Below are 8871 nucleotides of genomic sequence, written 5' to 3' on the forward strand. Positions count from 1 at the left end.
AAATGCAGTTTACAGAAAAACATTTCTTTTAGGAGCAAGTCATTTGTAAGGAGCATTTATTTATTTTATTTTCTAAAGAACATGTAACAAATATAAAGTAGGTGTTATCCCAGTTTGGCAGCAAAAGTGGAAATACACTTTAAGAATTCTTTCTGAATGTGGCCAACCCAAAAACAAAATGTAAAAAAACGACCAAGGATTTTTGTTCTTTTAGCATTACAAATAGGCAATATGTAAGCGGTGGGTTTGTGTATTAAAGATCTGTGTGGTCATGAGCTTGGGGACATTTGGCTGAGACTCATTTCCTCCTCTGAGTGGTGCTGTTCCTTTCTAGAAGAAGCCAGTTCGAAACAAACATGGCTCTGCTCCAGTATTATCCCTCTTACACATACTTCAGCCTGCTTAGAAATGCTGCTGTAAGGAAGAGATTAATTTTAATAGGATTACTACGTGAATAGAGTTTGCTAAACTGTAATCATTTAAACAATTTAGTCTTTGGAAATGTACAATTTACACTGTAGCCATCACTGTAAACTACAACTACAAACAGTAGCACTTAGCATTTAGCATTGCAGTAAAAATCAGCGTGTGTTTAGCTCCTTGACAATATTTTGGAGAATTATAGTGAAACGCAAGCCAGCAGTTACTACAAATTCTGGATAATTTTAGTATACAATTGTCTGCCTCTTAAAGAGAAACTCCACTTTTGTTCAGGGAAAAAGCTAAACTCTCCAGGGCTCGTTATATACACTGCAATACTTTAATGTAAATTATTACAAGTGTCTGCTCTACTTGGGCTTCATTCACGCGGGCCTTTAGTGCCCATATGTGGCATGAATTGTCTACGTACAGGGCTGGTCATCTGTCCCTAGTCGCACGTAATCGCAAGTTGTGCGGATACATATGAACAGCGGCGGAAAGCTGCGGCTCTATTCAGCCGGTCGTTGCTTTGTACAGGTTGACAACCGCAGCTGTCCAGAACCTGCTGTCATTCCAGCCGCAAGAATCCACAGAGTCTTTCCACAAGCGGCTGCTGAAAGCCCGTGTGAATGAGGCCTTAGGACAGGCACTCGCATATTGCCACAAGGTGGGTTTGCTTGCTATAATCACATGGTTGGCACTAGTGCTGTAAGAAACACCCGGAATCTCAGCATTCCTGTACGGTAGACGTGCGATTCACATGGACAGTATATCACCAAAGATGCAAGGCTTACTGCAGAAGGGTGCAAGAATGCCTGATATTTAGCCTCCAACTCTTGCCAGTCACAGTAGCAGAAAACAGGATTTCCATAACTGCAAGGAAGGGACATCGCACAATGGCCATTATTTCTATAATTTCAAGGTAGTGACCTTATATCTGGTTATAGACTGAGAAAAGTATTGTTAATGGCATTAAAGCTTATCCAGGGGGGGGGGGTAAATGATAATTCGTGGTGGAAAAATGGGGGGGGGGGGGAAAGGTTAACTCGGGGCTGGAAAAATCCCTGGAGCCAGGTAGCCAATGCTCCTTAAAATTACAGCTGGCACTTAACATTTGAGGATTTCTCTAATTTTTGTCAATGGTGCTGGCCTGCTGGCTCCTGAATTGGACAGAGTGGCTCCTGAATTCCACATTAATTCGTCCACCCCTGGGTTAACTGCTCGTGTTTGCCCGGGGCACCTGTATAAAGGACTTTTACTCACCTGATCCCAGACCCAACAGACTCTTTCTCTCCTCCTCTCCAGCAGTTGGAGGCCCATTGTCTTCATCTCGTACATTGCAGGGCCCATAGCCCTGCATTATATGTGGGGTTCCAAGGGGACAGCCCACAAGCCTGAGTGTAGGAGAGACGAGGAAAGCAGCGACTGCTAAGGGAGTGGGGATCAGGTAGGTCCTTTACACAGGTGCCTTAGACATTAACGAGCAGTTAAAGGAGAATTATGGGGTGCATGAAAAACACTCATCCCCATAATTCAAGTCGACCTGTGACAAAGACGCTGTCGCAGGTCGGCTCTCTTAATTGCTGACTTCCCGATCCTCTCCCTGCAGAGAGTAGTGAGTGTCAGTCACCGCTCCCCTCTCTCTGTTTCTCCAACATTGACTGGAGGAAAGTACGGGGGAGGGGGCGGGTCAATCAGCCAGCGGGGTAGACCTTGACAGCATTTTTGGGATCCATCTCGGCTGTGGAGCGGCCCTGCACTCTCAGCATATAGTGGGCAATATGCTGAGACCCTGAAGAGAACTATGGACAAAAAAAGGTTTTCCCCATAGTTCTACTTTAACTTTTTCAATGCAGGGGCAGCCCCGCTGCATGGAGAGGTTTTTTTTTGTTTTCCCCAGAGGTAGGCTTTAAATACCTAATTGGATTGTGGCACAATCGTGCATGTTGCATTAATTTTGTAGTAAAAGTGGACTTTTCCAATAAATTTGGAGTTTTAGATAGTAGAATAAACAACGGAGCATTACTGTGCAGTACATTTCTACTTCAGTCCCCACCTGCTTAGCTCTTTCTCTGTGGCCACTAAAGCATTTTCATGACACTGAGTGAAATTAAGGGCAATGAAAGGCAACAGCTGCCTTAGAAACCGTGGCCAGCGGGCAAACCAGTTTGAATGTATATGGGCATCTTTAATGCCATCTGCATCATTCTTACCCTATTAGGATTCTATAATTCATCGCAAATATTTCCGAATCCCTGAACTGTGAATTATTTATAAAGCCATAGCAATAATAGCAGCTCCCTTTTTCATGTGTAATTACTCTAATGCAGCAATTCTATGTGTCAGTCACATTAATGTTGTCCTGCAAGTACCCAGATCATTTGTTTTAGTGCTACCAGCTATGTGCTAAACTGCACAGGAGATTTTAATATCATGCTATGAGTAGCTGAATTTGAAGGAACTTACACATTCACATGCATCAGCAGGGCAGATGTCAGCTTAACCAGAGGACATCATTACTTTATTATTCAATGTATGAAAAGTACATTTTACTGGGCATGAAAAACACTGCTGCTCCCAACCAAGCTTGTGTAAGCTAAAGCCTAGGCAAAGATCACATTGTCTCTTGCTACCAGTAGCATTGTGGGGGTTTCATGTCAGTAAATTTTGCAAAGATCCTGTTATCAAACAGGCATGTGACGACATGGTGATCAGTTTATAAGTTAAATGTGTATTGGTGTGGGGTTATGTTTGAGTGCGTTATGCTGTGTGACCTGGTTATGGAAAGACTATCAGCACCATCCCTCGTTATCTCCCATTGTTCTCTGAGGGAGCTCAGAACAATGACATTCCGGCCAGGCTCCTGCTATGGCTGTCTGGAGTTCGTTAGCAGGTGGACACCTGTGGTGTTGAGCAGACCGATGGTCTGGGAGGAGGGGAGGTGGATGTGATGGGATTATATTCTGATTTCATCACTTGCTGTATATAAGTTTGTGCAGTTGCTCAATAAATCAGAGTTTGTTTACCCTACACTCAAGCCTTGGCTAGTGACTGGGGAAACTGGGAGCTACAGATCAGCGGGTTCCAATATCTCCTCAGCAAGGAAGAAGACAGCGGCGGACATACTCATCCTGAGTACGGGGGTCCGTCACAAGGCAGACCCCACCTAGTAGACTTGCAGGCTGGATCAGCAAGGTACCATTGTGATGAACAAACGTGTCAACCCCCATGTGCATATTCACTAACTATACAAGGATTGTATTCATTTACAAATATTGATTAGATTATTTGCATTATACTCATATTGTACTGTACCCGGCCTCATTTCCTCTCTTCAGGTCTTATGCTCACCTGCCGCCAATCAAGTGAGATGTTGTCCACAAAGCTGCTGAGCTGCTTGTCGCAATCTTCTGAGCTGGGCCCGCACTTGTTTTGTACACTCTCAATTTAATCCTATGGACTGTTTATACGTTGCTGGAGTTTGGAGAAGAAACTCTCCATATGATTGAATGGCAAGTTACTGCGTATGCTATATACTGCAATACTGTGACCAACAACCATGTTAGCAGTGTGGCCCTGGGGTAAGAGCAGTGGCGGAACTACCAGGGTCGCAGAGGGCGCGGCTGCGACTGGGCACTGGCGTTCCACCACTTAGAGGGGGCCCAGGACAGGAGGACGGGGCCTGTAGAAACCACTGATTACCAGGATATTTAATATCCCAGTAACCGCTAATATCAGCCCCCTGATATTATCAGCCCTGCATGCTTCACGCTGCTCCCCCTCACCTTGTTCCAGGCGCAGCGTGAAGAATGATCGAGCCGGCGCAGCAGCCAATGAGTGGGAAGCGGGTTATCCCCGCCCCCTCATCACACAGAACTGCTGCCGACCGTAGAACTGCCTGTGTTCTATGGAAAGCTCCAACTCCCTGGGTGTCAGAGGTGTGCTGCTGACACGAGGAGGGAGTTATAGAGAGCTGAGATTATGATGAAGGGGACATGTGAGAGGAGAGTGTGGGGTCAGGGAGCTGAAAGCTGGGGACGAGAAGGGTAGAAGCTGGGGACATGGAAGAGGAGGGGTTTGTTTTGACTTTTTTTTTTAAGTATCTAATCTTTTTCTTGGGTTGGGGGGGCTTCATGGATTCTTGCACCGGGGCCCTGAGGTCACTAGTTACGCCTCTGGGTAAGAGGTTACGTTACCACCAGGTACAGGATCTAAGTTGAATTTGCATGCTTTCACCTTGTCACGTTTTCCAGCCTTACCATATTCGTGGGAGTGACATTAGGTATTACGCTTCTTCAGGTTCGGAAAATGGCGTATGCTTTGTTTTCTGCTATTTTGGTACTTGGCGGCAGAGAAGTAATGTGATGTAACTGTTCTGCTATGTAATTACTGACATTTAATAGCCTGTTTTTTGGACAGCCTGTTGAATAAAAAAAAAACTGAGTATCATCTAAGTGGACTGAATGTAGAGTTGCACACAACAATACACTGTTGGCTATATTGTTATAAGAAAGGATCACAAATCTAAGCTGCTTTTTCTACGTATTACATTTTTATTATTTGATTTTTGTGTTTCACATACATTAAATTAAAAAAAAGAGAGGAAAAATACTATAGAAAAGTGCAAGTACACATGAACTCTACAAACATGTGCGAGTGTATCTTTATATGTAGTAGCCCTAGTGCTCACTAGTGGCCAAATAGGTTTGATCTAAGAGGGTGACACTAAACTTAAATCAGTGGTATTAGTATCAGAAGACAGTGGATTTAGAAGGTTCTACATTCAGGTATTCAGCATTGTTTCAGGATATTTTCATGTTGTGCTGATTTAATAATTGTATATGGAATTGGTTGATATGTTTATGTGCAGTAGCATGCATTGACTTATGTATGACTCGCAATAGTATTTACATCACATTGCTGTACTCAATACTGTAATCCACAGTGCTGCTTCTTGGTACTAGGTCAATACAGTATATCTGGTAGTACAGAGCTCATCCTGACTGTATAGTTTTAGGTTGTACTGACACTTGGAGACCGAATTCATCTTCAGCTAGTCTTCTAAGACATGTGTATGTCTAAGTGCATTTGTTCATTAACATTGATTTGATGGTCAGAAGTCTATTGGGGTCTTGGCGGTCATGACCTAAGGATTGTCCCACAGCGGCAGCTCATGTTTCACTCCCAGATGGGTAATACTCTTGGTGGTAGATTGCTGGTAGATGTCACATTGTAATCAAAGGGTTCCAAGGGTCCTTTTCTGACTCTCACATGAGTTTTACCAGAATGAACATCAGCAGCAGCACCAAGAAGATCAAACCAAAGTTTAGCATGAGGTTCAAGCCTCTGTTGTTGGCAAGATCCATATTGACAAGTCCTCTTTCCTAATTCCACGGCCAGATGTTTCTTTTATTTCTTCTGGGACCCCTGTGGAAAAATATATTTGTTTAAAAATAGGTATTTTGGTGACTTGCAATTTTTCTTTAAAGCATGCCCTTATAGCTGTTAGATCCAAGCATTTGGGGAATGTTCTGAACCTCCATATCATAAATCAGTAATTGAGTTGGCTCTGCGATAACTACATACACAACTCTATGCAGTTTTTGGACAAAAGAATCTCCCATTCAGGTCCTTTTGTTGGTATATTAAGTCTATGGCAGCTTCATCTGAATAGTGTTTGATGTAAGATCACCCAAGCCCACAACAAACTGCCAGTGGCACACCCCTTTCTAGCCTGATCATTCGCGGCCAGGGCATTCCCCACCCCTTTGTTAGGTGAAGCTGTAGGTAGAGGAACGCCCCAGCCACAACACATTGTTGCAAAGCCCACGCACATCAGTACTGTCCAGTAAAAGTGCTGCATAATGGCAACAGAGTTTACCACCATCTCTACCGTATTATTCAAAAGCTATAATTGAATCTATTTCATGATATATAACAATGCTTCTCAACTCCAGGCCTCAATGGACGCCAACAGGTCGAATTTAAATACCTCCAATTTGGAGCACGGCTGCTGTTAATTGGAAACAGTGACATACACGAATTATTGTACTTGTGAATTTGTGAGGAAAACTAGAAAACATGGACTCTTGGCAGCCACTAAGGAACCATACTAATGTATTGTGTGATGTTTGTACTATAACTTCCCAAACTGCATTCAGGAACACTTAAAGCAGAGGTTTTTAGAAAGCCATGAGCACAGTAGCAAATGTTAATTGGTATGGGACCTATGTCTGATCTTTTTGAGACCATAACCAATGTGACTTCTGTGATGGTGGAGGGAGTCTTCATAAAGAGGAACTTCAGTAGGGTATTTTGCTACAGAACTGAAGAGAACATTTTCTAGACTCCTGTATACCACTTAATTGATTGTTTCCCCCTTCTGTAAAATTGCCATCAATCTTAGGTTTGTGAAAGGCTGTATTTCACTATCTTATGCCATTTCCTATTTAAGCCTACGAGGAAAAAAAACATTAAAACTGTCAACATCATATAGTGTGAAAACGCTCACTCACTCATAGTTGTGAGGGGTTCTCTAGTCCCAAGAAATAACTGGGAGTAAGGTAACTTGTAAGAATGCAGCACAGGCAGAGACCACAGGAAGTTATCAGCTCACTAGATTTCTGGAAGACTCAACAGGTATTTTTTTTGCACAGTTCAGCTTTTAGTGTCAATATTACAAAACAGTTTGGTGTTTTTGTTAAAGTACACATTTTATTACTTCGAGCCAGCCCACCCAAAACTGATATTGCATTTTAGTAGATTCTTGTGCTTTACAAAATTAAAGACAATATATTTACAATGCAGTGCAAGAGAAGAGTTAGGAGGGCCTTGCGCATTAGAGCTTACAGCCCAAAAGGGAGGGGGCAAGTGATTGAAAAAGTTCTCACTTTGGGGATGAGTTGATGGAGACAGTAAAAGTTCAGTTTTTAGGTAGATTTGGGGTAGCCTTTCCTGAAGAGATGAGTTTTCAGGGATTGCCTAAAGATGGACAGAGGAGACAGCTGGAGAGATTTAGGTAGGAAGTTCAAGAGGATGGGAGAGGCTCTAGAAAAGTCCTAGAGGCGAGCATAGGAGGAGGCGACAAGGGAAATTGAGAATAGGAGGTTTTGGGTAGAACGCAGTGGATGGTTTGGGTGATATTTTGAGATGAGGCTGCTAATGTAGCTGGGGGCAGAGCTGTGGAAGTCTTTGCTTTGTAAGTATTTTGAATTTGTTGGCTAGCGGAAGCAAGTGGAGGGATTGGTAGAGAGCGGCAGTGGACACTGAGTGGTTGGTAAGGTTAATGGGAGCAGCATTCATGAAAAACTGCAGGGGGATAGCTGGTGTAGACTTAGGCCAACAAAGATGGAGTTGCAGTATTCAAGGCGAAAGATGGCATATCGGTGAATAAGTATCTTGGTGGTGTTATTGCTTAAGTAGCTTATTTTGAAAATGTTATCATTGTGAAGATGGTAAGATTTGGACAGTGACTGGATGTGGGTCCTGAAGATGTAAAAATGTGTGCGAGATCAGAGTTAGGAACTATGGCAGGGAGATTTCAATAATGGAATTTTGAAGATGTATAAGCTAGTGGTGACTTAGCCAACCAGACCTCGCTGTGATCTCTAGGGCTTAGTTCTGATTTTCTTACCTCTGCTAACCTTTTGAAGAAGATTATCTGACCTAGGTTCTCAGCGCTTGCTTCCCTCCCTGGGTTCTGCTTTGTAGCATATATGCTGAATAAGTCAGCTAGGGAGGGAACAGAAGCACGCCAGAACTGGGAGCAGACCCCTAGGAGTTCTTCCTTAATACTGAAAAAGAAGATAAAGCAAAGCTTTTGTGTGAATTGTATAACACATAGGACCCTGTTATTTGGCAGGACTACAGAGCCTAGCAGAGATTGTGAGAGATTGCTTTTGCTTCTTTTCAGCATTTTTGGATGGCATTCATAATGAGTTACCATGGCAGCGAGACAATATTTTGTACTGCTGAACTTTTAAACTGGGAACATTTTCATACCCGCTATTACAAAAATAATCCCAGCTAATCATAATAAGCCTGTAATAGCCTTAAGTGCTCATATACATATAAACAATACTGTGTGCCTGCTAAATCTGATATGTAAACAGGAAAAAAAAACATAAATAAACCTAGCACTTTAAATTGACAGAAACGGCTTTATTCATGTGCCTATATTATTCATTTCAGATATATTTGGATGGTTCCAACAGATTATGCAGCACATTACAGAAAGATCTAACCAAGTTTGTCAGTCCCACAGTCCTCAGTGAGGTCACACTCTCCTTGTCTCTGCCCCGCACAAGCACACGTATACACACTTCCTGATATCTTCTACCTTTATCTGAGCTCTATGTAATCCTCTGCAACCAGATTTCACAGAGCTCCTTACATGTACTGATTATTGATGTGTTTTTTGTTCAGTCACAAGGGGGGGGGGGGGGGGCGCAA

General features: G+C 42.9%; 1 protein-coding gene and 1 long non-coding RNA gene across 2 annotated transcripts in view; one reads left to right on the top strand and one right to left on the bottom strand.

Moving 5' to 3' along the window:
• Window positions 1–8871, top strand: part of CEP85L (centrosomal protein 85 like) — a 145711-nt gene that overhangs the window by 73159 nt on the left and 63681 nt on the right. The window lies entirely within an intron of this gene.
• LOC108793022 overlaps window positions 5679–8871 on the bottom strand; it is a 10095-nt gene continuing 6902 nt past the window's right edge. Inside the window, exon 2 of the long non-coding RNA XR_001941622.1 lies at window positions 5679–5847. This is a non-coding gene — a long non-coding RNA (uncharacterized LOC108793022). The remainder of the gene's footprint in view (window positions 5848–8871) is intronic.

Source organism: Nanorana parkeri, unplaced genomic scaffold, assembly GCF_000935625.1.
Source record: "Nanorana parkeri isolate BGI_ZX_2015 unplaced genomic scaffold, ASM93562v1 scaffold22, whole genome shotgun sequence".
NCBI classification, from domain to species: Eukaryota; Metazoa; Chordata; class Amphibia; order Anura; family Dicroglossidae; genus Nanorana; species Nanorana parkeri.